Source organism: Schistocerca piceifrons, chromosome 3 (assembly GCF_021461385.2).
Source record: "Schistocerca piceifrons isolate TAMUIC-IGC-003096 chromosome 3, iqSchPice1.1, whole genome shotgun sequence".
Lineage (NCBI taxonomy): Eukaryota > Metazoa > Arthropoda > Insecta > Orthoptera > Acrididae > Schistocerca > Schistocerca piceifrons.
Genome location: NC_060140.1, coordinates 584,941,083 through 584,957,727, shown reverse-complemented (window position 1 = coordinate 584,957,727; position 16,645 = coordinate 584,941,083). Strand labels below are relative to the sequence as shown.

The window sequence follows — 16,645 nt, the reverse complement described above, 5'->3', positions numbered from 1 at the left end:
TCGGTCGGGAGAATCAGTGAATTTTAACGTCGATTAGTTACTGGATATCGCCTGAGTAACACATCCATCAGAGGAATGTCAACCCTTCTGAATCTGCCTGCGTCGGCTGTTGGTGATGTGATTGTGAAGTAGAAACGCGAAGGCACAACAGGGTTAATACAAGACGCAGCAGACCTCATGTAGTCATGGACAGCGACCGTCGAGTGTTGTGGAGGTTGGCTGTAAAAAAATAAAAAAAAGCATGAAATCAGCGGAAGAAATCACTCGTGAGTCGCAAAGTTCTACCAGCAGACCAGCTAGCACATTGAATATGCTTAGGGAGCTAAACAGAACGGTGTACATTGGTCGAGCAGCTCCTAATAAGCCGCACATTTCTGTAGTCAGTGCTAAGCGACGCATGAGGTGGCGTAAAGAGCGACGCCACTGCACTGGTCAGCAGATGACTGGAAACTAGTGAGCTGGAGTGATGATCCAGACTATAGCCTATATAAATCCGATGGAAGGGTCTGGACTTGAATACCCGGAGAACGTTATCTGGATCATGTGTAGTACAAACAGTGAAGTACAGAGGAGGTGTTGTTAAGGTGTAGGGATGTTTACGTCATCAGCGTGGTCTCCTTATTGCGCTTAAGAAAACGCTGAATGTGGTCGTATATGAACAGATCTCGAATAGTTCATGAGTGAACTGCCGTGAACTATTTCCAAGTCAAATACGCCAAGAACAAGAAAAGTTGAAGAATTATGTGAACATAATTTACAGGATTGTATACTGCGTACAGTAGAGGAACAGTTCGGAGACGATGCTTGTAGCAGCATGTGAATGCAACCTGACGTAAAGCACCATCTGTGAGGGAATGGCTTGTGGTCGGTGGCATTCCTGAATTGAACTGGCATGCACGAAGTCCCGACTTGAAGCCAGTATAACACCTTCGCGGTGAGTTAGAACGTCGAATTCCATCTAGACCCAGTGACAAACGTTACTTTCTATGGTTTCGGCACGTGAGGAAGAATGGACTGCCATTTCTCCAGACATTCGTATTTCACATTATAAAGGTGTCCCCAGCAGCGTTCAGGTCGTCATAAAGGCGAATGTTGGACACGCCCCCAACTTATGTCCACTAATTGGTGTTTAGATACTTTTAATCTGGATAGGTGTCGGACGACTCTCACCGCTATCGAGGGTAATTTGAGGGCTATGGACTGTCGGAACAGACGCATCCAAACTTTTGTCCAACCCTACAGTCAACATTTTGGCTCCGAGTTCCAGTTTCAAGACTAATACACGAGCATACTTTCCTCTTGGAGGCAGAAAGTAACCGAATGAAATCGACGGTTGTGTTTGTCTTGGACGAGATGAAAGCCACACAGGAATCGTTCACAACACAATGGATAATCTCAGGAGCGCCGTGACTGTGTTGTCTATGGGACATTAAGGCGTAGTCTTTCTTGCTTTGCTTCCGGAGGACAGCCGTCTCAGACTGGGACAAACTTGACCAACGACGTCTCATAACTTTGTGGACAACATGTCAGTTGGATCCAGGCATGTGACAATGCACGGTATACCCACCAGCAGATTTTTATTCAAAAACGTACACTTTCGAACGGACTACCTTTATTTTCGGTTATCGTTTTATTTTAATTTCCCGTAAAGTTTCATAAGTTTTATTGTTTCATTTCCTGGTCCTCTTGAATCTAAGCACACCTCGCAGATGTGCACGTGGTGCAAAACGTTTTTGAGCCGGTTTTAACTGAACGTTGTGTGTACATTATGACAAATGTTGGTCATTTCTCTCTTTATCCAAGCAACACTCTGAATTTTAACGTTGTTGATATGGTGTACGTGTGTATTGAACCGGGGACCTAGAAACGACGGAGAGGCTTCGTTCCGCCGTGGCCCTCAGTGGTTCACAACCCTATAACAGGCCACAGCAGTCCAGTCGCCCCACCGCCGCCCCACACCGAACCCAAGGTTATCGTGCGGTTCGGCCTCCAGTGGCCAATGAGGCTGTTGCGCGCGCAAATTCAACGGCCCGCCAGAGACGGTGTCGCGAAACGCGTTCTTCGTTTTGTTTCCTGAACTCGAACGAGAGAGCGATACAAATTTCGACATGGGAAAGTAGGGAGGATCGAATCCGAGCCAGAGGCCGGGCAGTCTCGTGTGTTGTCGTCTATTCTATAACGACTGACACTAATTGCATCTGGCGGACCGCTTGAATTCGCTCGCACAACGCCCTGATTAACTGCAAAGCTAATTAAATCGGAAATCGCACAATATATCGAATTTTTTCTTAATAATCATTTCTAAGAAACACCCTCATAAGCCTTTCTGACTTTTTCTTTCCACTCGGTATTCACGAATAATTAAAAGATAGATATGCTTATGCATATTCTCTGGTTGTATACTAATTAAGAGATGTATCTTCTCAGTACAGTAGCAGCTGCAATTGAAAATATTTTCGATCAGAAGCTCGCGTCGCGGAATTAGGCTATTAGAATAATATCTAATGATAAAAAGTGGGAAAAATGGAGAACAATATGTTGCGAGATAACTTCATCAAAAAAACAACTTGTTTAGTGTGATTTCTGTAAATGGTGCAACAAAACGAGTGGAAGTTTACCAGGAGACAACATTTCGAAGTAATGAGTCATACGCAAGTACATCAGACTATTTAAAGTGAGAAGAAAGAGAGCGACAGGCTAAGGCCGCTCGCTTTTGTCATAAGTATTGAGCACACGGGTAGAGTGGATACATTGGTTAGGACTAACTGCCAAATAACATTGTTGGAAATGTAGTTCATGTTGGACATCCGCAGTTGATGGACGTTTGCTACAATGCATAAAAACTTGAGACACAGGAACGACGAGTACGGACATAGCGAGATGGCGCGTTCTCGCATTTGGTAAGACCCAGGTTCAGTTTCCCATACACCTATCGATACAGATTTTTCGTTGTTCCCCTATATCACATGAGGCGAATTTGGCCAGTCTGAGTTTGTATTTCGTCTCGCTGAGGGGACGTTAAACCTTAATCACTCTTTCTTTTTTCCTGCTATAAATTGACAAGCGGCAGCAAAGGACTTGGAAAGTCAGTTGAAAGGTATGGGCAGTGTCTTGAAAGGAGGATATGAGTTGATTATCAGCAAAAGCAGACCAAGGGTAATGGGGTGCAGTCGGATTAGATCAGGTGATACTGAGGCAATTAGATTAGAAAACGGTACACTTAAAGTAGTAGATGAGGTTTGCTATTTGAGCAGCAAAGTAACTGATGACGAGTGAAATAGAGAGGATACAAAGTGTAGACTGACAATGGCAAGAAAAGCTTTAGACAGTAAAAATCATAGAGGTAGACCAAGAGATGACTACAGTAAACTGATGCAGGAGGGAGTAGGTTGCAGTAGTTACTCGAAGATGAAGAGACTTGCACAAGACACGAGTAGCATGGAGAGCTCCATCAAACGAGTCTTCCGAACACCAGAACGACAGTCAATTAAAAAGAACGTTGCTGAAATCCGTAAGTTGCAGCATGCAGATGTCGCAACTCACTTCTGTCGCCGGTTATAACAAAAGATTAAAGCATTCCGGGAAGAATTATCATGGTCACGACTATGTGAATTTTGTTACTACAGTCACGAGAATAATCATGAAAGCATGGAGTGAAGACTTCCTCCGTCCCCAGCGAATAAATAATTCAGAAGTAGTTGCTCTACCCCGGAAAATCTGTTGGCGTTGTTTTCGTGCATAAAAGGGTGTATTGTTGTTCGTTTTCAAAGCTTTGGACATATAACCACCAGTACGGATTGCCTTAAAAGATGTCATTCGAACAAAAAATGAGTATAACTGGTAATAAACTTCTTGTCACTTCTTAGCAGAGCATATTTTCATTCATCAGCATCAATGTTGTGCACTCCGAAACTACTTGGCTTCGCACCTTCTCTGCAGTCTTCTTACTCTCCGAACTTTGCGCAGAGCGTGTAGCACTTATTCGGCTCGCTGAAAGACGCTCTGAACCATCATAAATTAGTCCTGGGGCACATGACCAGGCGTATGTCCAGACGTCACGACAGGGACTGTCGAAAACTTTTTTATCAGGGCTGCAATATGTCGTTGGCTATATGTCAAGGAATAATGAAAAAATTGCTGTACTTCTTAACTTGAGGGTAAAAGTATAACTTTTAATTGCGCTGTAATGTAACTTATTTAGGTTTACAGTGAAAAACTCTTCCAGCTTCAGTTGAACCATAGGCAGATGGTCCGTTTCCGCGTTCACTTAACGTATCGATAGTATTAACGAACAACGTTTCGCATTTAGTTAACTCATTGACGATTTTGAGACCTGAGTTTCTTCTGACGTATACAGTTTTCAAACAACTTACGGGAATCCGGCGGTTGCTGTAAATATTACCTGGCTGAATTCCCGTAAGTTGTTTGATTACACGATTATTTAAGAGTGATGTGTTCGAAAAGGATACCAAACTAAAATTCATAACTGATAAAAGAACTGTTAAATTAGAATGTGATAAAGGTGAGAAAAGACATGAGGGTTTCACCTTTTCACTTGGCTGACATGGAGGTTATTGGAGACGGTGCACTAGAAAAGGAAATCGCTGTTGTAGTTTTTAACAACTGCTCCAAACTTTGCCTCAAGTAATTAACTGAAATTTCGGAGCTTACCTGTATGTGGATGACTGTACGGGAATTTTAACGCCATTCCTCCGGAACGCGAGTCCTGGAGGAGGAGGAGGCCGCCGAGGTTAGTGTTTAACGTCTCGTCGACAACGAGGTTATCAGAGACGGAGAACACGCTTGCATTGGGGAAGAATGGAGAAGGAAATCTGCTGTGCCCTTTCGAAGGAACAATCCCGGCGTTTGCCTTAAGCGATTTAGGATTTGCCTTAAGCGATTTAGGGAAGTCACGGAGAACCCAAATCAGGATGGCCGCGCGTGGGTTTAAACCGTCATCCTTCCGAACGCGAGTCCAGTGTGCTAACCATTGCGCTACCCCGTCCGGTTAAAACACAGTTCCCTCGCTCAAACAAGTTGGGGGAAATTTTTGATTCTGTGCGCTGGAAGGTTTTGTTTGCACCTGGCAAATGGTTGTCTTCTGGGACAAAAGCCGAAGTCAGTACAACATTCGGCACTGCCAATTACCACTTCACAGATATGTAAGTAAGTTCGAAAATATTAATCTTAGTTTTCATGTATCAGAATAGACATGAGAGAGCATATCTTCCTCTTATACTACGTGACCAAGCTTTGTTAGGGTTTAAGCTATCTTGCGGAGACCCCTTATACTTAAGTGAACACTGCTGTTCCTGATAGTTTGAGGTTTTTTCCTTGCATCTGGGAAAATTTTCTCGTTTTATCTCTCGTAGTTTTACTTCATATGATGAATGACTGCATTTAAAATTAATGTTTTAAAACGTAGAACCCCATACTTAACTTACTGCGAGCTCAGAAGTATTATTGAGAAATGACATGTATTTCACCAGTTTTCATGCAACCCTTTATTAATTACACTGCGATACAGGCGCGGATCCAGGATTGGGGGAGGGAGGAGGGGGGGGGGGGGCGGTCATACGGATCTTGACCTCCCTGAAAAAGCATGTTACTTAAAGATTTTACATTTTGCCAGGTTTCTCAACCATATTTCGAAGAATAAAATAATATGAAAACTAAATGTCCCGAAACCGGTAGCTATTTTAGAAAATTTCGGCCTATATTTAACAGAGGACATTGACCAGTTTCCTGCATGTGGGCTGGCCCGCGTAGGTGGCCTTGCCGCCTAACTGTCGTGGTGTGACAGTCCACTCTTTTTAGCAATCGATTGGTCAGTCGATTGTTTTTTCGTTCACTTGGTTATTTCACTAGTCATAGTAGCACTGTCAGCTATATGAATGTTTTCACCCACTCACCGTGTTTGAGTGGTTTCATTCAGTGTGAGACGACCGACTGAAACAAGACTCCGTCGGTTTCGGCCGTTACATGATGTTTTCACTCACTCATCAGGTTCGAATGATTTTATTTACATGCTTTTCCAGCCTTTTCGGTTATACATGAGACATGACTACGGTTGATAAATTTTATTTCAAGGAGATGTGAATAATAAGTATAATTCTAAAAATAAAGTACATTGAAAATATATGTATTTACATACTGAAATACGAATTTTCATTCTTATGGCGTTAAATGTCAATTTTTGTTTGGTTTTAAAAGTTTAGTATCTGGTGTTCCACTGTAAATTTGTGTATATATGAATGAATAGTCACTTTATAACACGTTTTTTGTATGTCGGTTTCTTGCCCCTTTTTTCGGTACAAATTTTGCAATTGATTTTAAACTAGTTTCCCGATGAGCTAGAGACTTGAAACATTGAACATAACTCAGAATTGGATGATACTGTAATATTAACTTGCTTTCGAGTCTTGTGTGTGGCGGAGGGTACTTTATTTTTCGGTCTGTCTGTCTCTGTCTGTTCGGTACAGATTTTGCAATTTGTTTTAAACTAACTTCCCAATAAACTAAGGCGTGAAACTTTCAACTTAGCACAGAACTGGGTGACAGTGCAATATTAACTCACTTTCTTTTCTGGTTAAAAAAAAAATGGCTCTGAGCACTATGGGACTTAACTACTGTGGTCATCAGTCCCCTAGAACTTAGAACTACTTAAACCTAACTAACCGAAGGACATCACACACATACATGCCCGAGGCAGGATTCGAACCTGCGACCGTAGCAGTCGCGCGGTTCCGGACTTCTTTTCTGGTGTGACGCAGGGTTGGTACTTGGTGTACCATTGCTATTTCGTTGTTTTCTTGTTCCAGTCGCGAATGTTTCGTACTTAAGAACGATTGCTGCTAGGCGTCCCTGTCAGCTCAATTCTCTCTATTTTTACATTCGCGGTCTTCTCATGGGATATGACAATGAGGAAGCAGTATGTTGGTTGACTCATTTGAAGAGAAATTGAAATAAACCTGAAGTTTACCACATGTCCTGCTATAGTCTCATGAAAATGTTTGAAATCATCTGAAAAATTTCACACGCACAGACTAACAAACAAAATAAATATTTAAATAGAAAAACTTTTTAATATAACACTGTTTTAGAAAAGATTAATAAATATTAAATAATCTCTCCAAGCCCTGTACAGATTCTTAACGCCGTACAGACAGCCGTGAAAATTTGTGCTTGTGCAATTATGATAGCTATGACACTACCTGTAAAACTGAAAACGTGGGGCGTTTGTATGTAGCTAATGATGAAGTTTTCAGTATAATATATTTACCTTCCACACAATTAACTGGCTGAATATTTAAATATTTTGCATTTGTGGACATCATCACATATTACTCATAAAACGGAATGCAAAGTATAGGCAAGACGAGGCAAAGTTCCTTTCTTCTTCAACACATCCCTAAGGGAACCACTGCTCTCACCTTAGCACCTCCAACTAGGGCTGCAAGGGCATGGATGTGTGTGATGTCCTTAGGTTAGTTAGGTTTAAGTAGTTCTAAGTTCTAGGGGACTGATGACCACAGATGTTAAGTCCCATAGTGCTCAGAGCCATTTGAACCATTTAGGGCTGCAATACTTCCGAATTTCCCCGGATTGGTCGTAGTTTTGAGGACGTACAGATGGATGCTGGAGGGATTTTTGTACAACTCTCTGACGTAAACCTGGACCTTCCTTCGTGCCTCTGGAAATTCAATTGATTGGAAATAAATTGTAATGAACCTTAGTTAAAATTCATGAAAGGAGGACCTAACTATAGATAGCTTCCTCGTTGTAGTGTATTAAAAATGCACCACCAAGCAGGCTTAGCCGCTCTCCTATGCACATATAGTATATTCCAGAACTGTCTATACAACTTTGACCAAGTATATTGTAGAAATGGGAATAAGTAGAAAGGTCCTGTTTGCGGCATAATGTTCACGCACTCACCTGAAGTTGTGTTTTTATTATTTTTCCGTGTTAGTTATTGACTGGCAACCCTCCAGCAGTTGGCACAGTGTGTGGAATGGTTTGCACAGACCAGATCTGACACCCAGGAGCTGCGGAACCCCATTACATTTTTTGTTTTTCGGGCAAGACTTGCGCAAACTATGAGCTCTCATCAGAGCTGAAATAGCACACTCTAATGAGGACATCCTAGGCTGGATGTGGCACTGGAATATCGCTTAGATAACCTGTGTGCTACAGACGGCGCACGCATTTAGAGAGACCATCCGTTCCCCGTCCCTCCTTTTTTTGTGACAGTCACGATTTTTCTAGCTCTGTCTCGAATTTTTTCAAAAGTATTTCGGGACACCTAGTTGTGCAGGATTTAACAATTATGAAACGATTTATCCCGCTCATTTCACTTGTATCAGTACGCTGTTATGAAAGGGTGTTCTCCCAAATGAATAATGTATGGAGCAGTGACAAAACACAGTTTGTTGTGGAAACTACGAAACCAGTGTTAGTGGCTAGAGTGAATTATTATGAAACTTGATTTGAATGTTTTCATAAGGCTGTTGAATAATACTGACATGCTGAAGAAAATTTACAGCGCTGATAAATACTGTATGCCTGCTCGCATTCCCTCATCTTGAGAAGGTACTAATAAAATACGAGTTAATGTACTTTTGTAAAAAAAATAGAGTGATGGTTTGCATTTATTACATTCAATTCAGACTTTTTTGTATTATCAATTTTTTTTAATGTGTCCCGAATTTGACTCTAGAAAATACGGTCACCTTAACACACTGTCCGGCCCCGGTAGCTGAGTGGTCAGCGTGACGGAATGTCAAGCCTAAGGTCCCGGGTTCGATTCCCGGCTGGATCGGAGATTTTCTCCGCTCAGGGACTGGGTGTTGTGTTGTCCTCATCTTCATCATTTCATCCCCATCGACGCGCAGGTCGCCGAAGTGGCGTCAAATCGAAAGGCCTGCACCAGGCAAACGGTCTACCCGACGGGGGGCCTTGGCCACACGACATTTCAATTCATACCTTAACACACTTAACTCTGTTTAGCGGCTACTAGAACCTTAGGTGTACATGAACATTACGCAGCAAACCGCGCTTTGTATGTGATCAAAGTTGTAAAGACAATTTTGGAACATCTTGTATTTTACATACTTCTTTATTGAGACAATGAGAAGCCGCCGACAATGGGCGATCGCATACACCTTTTCGCTGCCAGACAATTGAATGTATTAAATGTGATTTGTCTTCTACTCATTGAGCTGTGTAAAACTGATTTCATTTGCGTCCATTTTCCTTACTGCAAATTAGTAATACGGATGACAATGAACGGCTCTGTAATGCGCTTTCACAAATCCCTGTTACTCTCACGTGTAATTTATGTCTGCTGATCGGTAGCAGGCGCGCGCCTCGGTATTGACAGCACTGAAACGCAAGCGAGGAAACATTCATCCTCTCATGGCCCCGCTCCCCGCGGAACATTATGAGCATCGACCAACTTATCGCCTACAGACTGTGTCCGGGAAAATAATACGATCTGACTCGTATGTCCGGCTTTTTCAAAGTTTTTGTCTGGGTCGACAATTTAAGTGACGGCAAGCCTACCCCAGCGGTACGTCAGGTTAATTAGTTACGCGTTAATGGCTCGTGGAACAATTTAATCCACAACAGTATATGAATTAAGTTTCAAATGACGAAAAGAAAAATTACTACTGCTTATGTTAACTTTTACATGCCCCTGAGTTACGTCTTCACCTAGGACCACCCTCTGTCAGTATAATGTAGCACTGCTTTAGTTCAGCTAATTAAAGTGTTGCGTGCTGGTTTCACTCAGAAGATTAAGCTCTGTCAGCTGAAACACCAAAGAGCTGTTTCATTTAAAAGAATGAGTACAAGGTTCAACCGACAAAAACTACTTATTGTTTTCACTTCAAAGGAAAAAATAAATAATTCACGCAATACGCAAAGCTACAACGGTGTCGAATCTTTTCAATCGATTGCTCTCACTGACTGCTTTCACTCAGAAAAAGTGAATAATAATCCAACCGACAGGCAATACTACAAACGACTGACACGATTGTTTTCATTAGTTTTCTTCCACGTAGTCCGACCAAGAGAACGATTCACCAGAAGAACTCGCAACTGCAAGCAATGACCACCAACAGCTGTAGAATGGAATGACGACAATGAAAATTTGTGCCGGGTTGGGATTCGAACCCGGATCTCCCGCTTATCGCGAGCGTTGGCCTTACCATTCAGCTATCCGTGCACGACTCACGGCCACACCCAAACTTTCATATGTCGTCAACCATACGTCTGCGATCTGTACTCGCACATCCAGTATGTGTATTCCCGTACAGATCAGACGGTGTGCCCAAGTCGCATGCCCGACATCGGCATACATTTACGACTTTGCAGCGCCAAGGCTACTCCGATGACGATGCACAGAGGCGACCATAGCCGCAACTAAACACAACAGACGAACTCGCAACTGGGTGTACGGGAATATACATAATGGATGTGCGAGTACAGATCGTAGACGTATAGTTGATGACATATGGAAGTTTTGGTGTGGCCGTGAGTGGTGCACGGATAGCTAAATGGTAAGGCGAACGCTCGCGATAAGCGGGAGATCCTGGTTCGAATCCCGACCCGGTACAAATTTTCATTGTCGCCATTCTATTCCACAGCTGATGGTAGTCATTGTTCGCAGTTGCGAGTTCGTCTGGTGTGTTCAGCAGTGTTGTGGTCGCCACATTCATCGTCATCGGAGTAGCACCGGCGCTGCAATGTCGTAAGAGAACGATTGTTTCCATTCGGTTGCTCCACAGACTAGCTTTACTCGAAATAATGAATGAATAATTGAACCGATACATATAACTACAACCGAATGAGTCGATTGGTTTCGAACAACCGAATTAATCGTTTGTTTGCATTCGGTTGTTCTCATCACTACCTGACTGGTTGCACAAAACATTCCAGCCAGAGAAGGCGGCCATCCACAGGCTGAACACCGCTGCTGTCACCAGCAAATCGTCGAGCATAATCAGTTGGACTACAGGGCGTTGAGCAGGAGTAGACGGAAACGAAAAGACGACAATGTAACAAAGACAAACATTCCCCAGAATTTACGCTCTCGCATAGCGTAGCCTACAGAACTGTGCGTCATAACCCTGATGATAATATATTCATAAATACAACAAACTGCAACTAGTTTCTTTTTTGAAATAGTTACTCATTCCATAAACCAGCTTTTGGACCTTATCAGGCTCATCAGCAGATGGTGTACAGGAGATACATGACTATTTCAGAGCATGATGCTGGTTGCTGACTCTGTGATAAGAATATGGAACATGCTTTAACACATCGCCAAGAGTATTGTTTATATGGCGATTTGGTTCCAAGAATGAAATCTGTACTTACTGCGACAGTAAGGGCGGCTTTATTGCTGAAACCCATCTATCAGCTTCCATTGTGATGGACAGCTGATAACGTATCTTTCACTTGCACAGGGTATGTATGTATATCCATCGTAGTTACGGAGCTTTCCAAGCATCCAGCACGTGCTGTGCAACTGTTGCTTCCTACAAAGACTTTCATACGAAGATATAGCACAGGGTTACTTTGCTCAGAGACTTTATTGATTTTGGTTTGCATGTAATAAAGTCTGTGTATGGGCAAATACTGTAATCAAAATTTGAAATAGTCATGTACTCGTGTGCACCATATGAAGATGAAACTGAAATAGGTTCGAAAACCGGTTTATGGAATGAATAACTTTTTTTGAAAAAGTTGGTTGCAGTTTTCTGTGTTTATATTGAATAAACAGTCTCGGGTTCTTAAACATCCGTTGTAGATAAGCTTATTCTAATGATAAGTTAAGAATACTGATAATAGTAGATCCTTACTATGATTTCATATACTGTAACTTGCGAGATTGCCAAAGATGTGTTACTTTATTGCCATTTTAAATCTCAAATCAATCTCATGACATAGGTGAACATGAATTTTCGGACGACTGCTTTTCAAATTTTATTTCTGTAAATTGCAATTTTGTGGCTGTGGAATGTATCACTTTTTACAGTCTGCGAAATATGTTAAGCTTCCTTGCGAAATATGTTAAGCTTCCTCTCTGATACGACTCTATTTTTGTAGCCATAGATACGCGTTGAACTGGAGAAGTTTCCTTCGATTTTTCATCATAATAAAAAAAGTTCGGAAAAATAGTTATTACTATTTCACAGGTTACTAAACTAATTATATGTGCGACCGCGACTTCATATACCATTTCTTACTTTTTACATTGCTGACGACTTCGTTTACTCAGACTATGCCCTCTGTGCTGTGATTGTAATCAAAGTTCACTAAATTTTTTAACGACTCTGTGGTTTACGGATTCCATCACAGGCGCCGAATGGCAGTTCACGGACAAGAAATGGGAGTACATTTTAGCTCATCATGTGTATTTGTTTCGTTTCATATACTGTCCAACTAAGCACCCAGCTTAATCGTGTCTGAAATACCTGACAGTATTACATTAGTAAACACGTAAAGATAGAATACGTAACTGCTGTGTTTCATACAAAATTGTCTGGTGGTAGATAATGGGAACATGCACCTGTGACGAACTGATTTCAGACGCGACACCGTTATGGCGGTCGTTAACCCAAGCTTTCGTCGACCATGCCCAAAAAAAGCGAGGAAAAGTGAGCTTTTATCAGTGAGACAGTAATAACAGCTTGGGTGAATGGCGCATACAGTGAAGATGAAAAGAAATGTGGCCGTGTTGTTACTGTCAAAGCTCGATTTTCGGTTTTTTTCTCTCTGGAAGCGTCACGCTAGCCCGGCGAACAATCTAGATGTGGCTCCTATCGGCGCACGCGTGGCCTAGGTCAGCGGTGATGAATGGGTGCCGGCCCCTTCGATCGACAACGGCCACCCGCGAAAGAGTATCTAGAGCCGACGCCAACTTCCCGCCGTCTCCACAATGTCTTACCTCCTGCTGTGCAAGTCATTGTTTGCAGACGCGGCTGCCAACATTATGTACTGAGAAGTCACAATGGTATGAAGACTTCCGGACAAAACCACACTGGAACGGCCTTTCTACTCACATTAATTCCATCTTTCATTACATTTTTAATTAATCCTTACCTCCAGAAACTGTCGTGTCGCATCCGCTAACATTGCGTCACTTTATTGTCGACCTTTAATAAAACTGTCGCTGACACAAGAAAAACTGTAGTAACTTAAGAGAGTAAATTGAAGATGGAGGGGTCGAAAGTAAAGAGAAGGGTAGGAAATATTTATGTCAACTGCATTGGGACATTTTGCAGAATCAGCGGCGTCGAGCGAATGTGTTTCGGACGGGGATTCGAACCCGGATCTCCTGTTTACTAGGCAGTTTCGTTAACCACTGCCTCTCGCTACCCTTCCCGGTCGACCCTCATTCCCACCTAGCGCCTTCTATCCATTGTCCCCGTCCATGTCCTCCATGCTCGCTACTTTGAGATTCCCGCAGGAGGTCCGCACTGAATGTTGATATATCGTCCATCGAGGCGAATCGGTTATGTGAATGCGTCGTCTCCGTTCTTATGGACATGTACGAAAGAAGGGAGACGACGCATTCACATAATCTAACTACTCTAATTTCTGCAAAAGGGTAACTTCAGTCTACAACATGATGAAACGACTCCAAAGGCTGCCATGTTATCCGAAGCGTCTGTGGAGTTACATAAGGTAGCTGTTGACGGACCACTTATCGCTGTGGCTCTACTACTTACAAGAGTCGGCTTTCAAATAGCTTTATGTTATCGACTAAGCAGCGATGCCAGTATTCACAACTGGGGCGGGAACCAGTAGAAGCCAATCTTACGTAAACAATTCCGTGTAAAGATTAGAGAATAAAGAAAACACTCATCAATTGTGAAGGAAAAATTTAAAAAAAAGTTTTGTCTTGACTAAAACATCATTGGCTGAACCAAGCATTAGCCTCTGCCTGTTAACGTTAGTGACAGCCAAAATGATTGAAGCAAGCATAATTTCAACATTTTTAGAGTCATAATTACTGGGACAATCCATCTTAAACTTATTGTTTCTGCGGAGAAAACTTTTGTAGGTGGTATTTTTTTTACTTTACAGGTAGGGGAACTCGGGGCGGAACGGTATACTTCATGTGTTTAAAAAAAATTGTAAAGTAAAAGAGGACGAGAAAGCACATCTTAAAGGTATAAAAAAATCGTCTTGCCGTAGAATCTAGCATACCTTACTTGAAAATCGCGTAAAACCGTGTGCTACACTTTTTTTGCATTTTTAAAATCAAGTGCTTGCAGAGTTCCCGTTCTGCAGCACCGATAGGGGAGAAAGGGACAAGGCAATTTTTTTGTGAAATTATTGCACAAACATTGAAATTTTCAGGAATATCACCGTTAAACCGGCCCACAAAGTTGTTTGGTGAACATATTAGACCAAGAAATATGGAACCTTACAAAAAATCGTTAACGATAAGAAAACATTTTAATGTCATTTTGAAATACGTATTTAATGCTTAATACCAAGTTATCACTTTCGTGAAGCCCATCACTTGTGCATCAGATGTATTTTATGGCTTGTGAATAGATAGTTATAGGATGTCTAATAATAGGTCATAATCCTATAACCCAGTCCTGCGCTACTACGCACATTTCTTTTTCAATGTGTGGGAAGCCATTTCTTTCTTCTAGCTGATAGGCTAATTATCTGATAAGAAGATGTTTCGTCGTTGGATTAAAAACTCTGCTGTCCAGTGACTTTCTGTATGCTATTAGTTCGTCTTTTTGTTCTGCAGTGAACAGATTTATAAATTTCCCACCTGATTTGTAAACTCTGTTATTTGGCGTTATTTTTAGCTTTACGAACATACCTTTCCAGTGTTGATATTTGTACGTTGAACTCCTTATATGCTTTCAATACTCCCATTCTCGAAAATAAAACGGCTGAAACTGCCATTCCATTGATTTAATATCCAGCTGTTGTCCATCAGTCATCCTAATGTAAAGTTTACGCCACCTGGAAAAGCAACTGAACAAACAGAAATATGTATTTTGAAATTTACTTGCGTCAAAAAATGGAAGGGCGGTATGGGACACACCCTCACTCTGCCCCGTCCCGTTCCGCCCCAAGAGCACATTTCGGTTTACCAATTTTTATGGAGCATAAATAACTGACAGATTTCAACGTATTATGTAACTAATGAATAGCATGGCATGCACATGAAGATTACATGTCATTTAAGTACGTAGAATTAATAATTAACGGCTTTTATCGCGTTTAAATTCACAGAAAGATGTAAAAACACAACTGGAAAGGTAAAACACAACCGTTCACTTGAAACTCGCACTCCAAACTTCTCGCACCTTCTCTTCCGTTCAGAGAGATAGTTACACGTGACAACAGTAGGTTGCAGCACTCTCCAGTATAGGAAACAACACAATCCCATTCTGCTCCGAGCGCCTCCCCCCCCCCCCCCCCCTCCGCCCCCTACATGTCTGCAGGCCTGGTGTACCTTGATAGCTCCTTGCAACAAACGCAGAACGCTGGTAGAGGAGCCAAGACAAAATGACATAGCACAGTGATAAAGAAAAGTGTCGTGCGGTAATTGGTTTTCTGCACCTAAAGAGGAACAACGCTGCAACAATCCATGCTGAGCTGCTGGAAGTGAACGGCAACAATGCACCATCATATGATACAGTGGTGACCAGGTGGCGCAGACGCTTTCAGGGCGGTCAAAAACGCCTCAATTACGGAGAAGGGTGTGGTAGCCAACTCTCTTTGAAGAATCTGGAATCACAGTAGTAGTGGATGCCCCCGTGCTCCTATATCGGCTTATCACAATCGGGACGGGGAGGGGGGGGGGGGGGTGAAGAGGAAGTCACGAAATTTTTTAGACATAGTAAAGGTTGGGTTATACTACCGCTCATAATTATTCCAACAGCAGTGGAAATGTTTCCGTAACTTACGCGAAGCGCAGCGCCGCATCACAACCGCTACAGAAAATTTAAAAATGCTTCACAAAAAGAAAAGCAAGCCATATTTTGAATATATTAGAGGATGTGCAAATTTTTAGATACAAAAGAAGACAATCCTGTTCACGTTGCATAATCAGTTGGAATTAAAGCTCTATAGCATTCTGGCTAACTTCGATTGTTTATACGATTAAGTACTAGTAATAAGTTCAGAATTATTATGGCTTGTACAGGGAGCGACTCAGAGCTCCTAGTCGTGAGTACATGATGTCATACTGTCCACGAGATAATCACCGTTCCACCAGCCTGCTGGTCCGTCTTGGTCACTTGTTGAAGCCTCTTCCACCCTTCCCAGCACCGCGCTGCCCTGCCGTCACACCGGTATGAAAGTGCCACCTTATACCAATCCACACAGCAAACTGCATTGTGCCCCGACTAATCACTTTAGTAGTGACAATTTTTTATTGCCAATCGAACGTTTTTAAAGAAAAAAATAGTGTCCTCTCACCTAAAATATTTTTCTTATTTGACATGCAGGCGAATTTCAATACAAGGGTCAATAACTTCATGGCCTACCTACTAAAAATTTTTACGAAATTAATGGATCGCGTCTTTGTCACCCTTCGTTCGCCAATATAATAACATTGTTAGTATATTTTAGAGGTCACTTTCATTAATTTTAATAT

General features: G+C 42.1%; 1 protein-coding gene across 1 annotated transcript in view; it reads left to right on the top strand.

Annotated features, from left to right (window-relative positions):
- LOC124789300 (calmodulin-binding transcription activator 1) overlaps positions 1–16,645 on the top strand; it is a 1,803,646-nt gene that overhangs the window by 1,141,008 nt on the left and 645,993 nt on the right. The gene's annotated exons all lie outside the window — the stretch shown is intronic.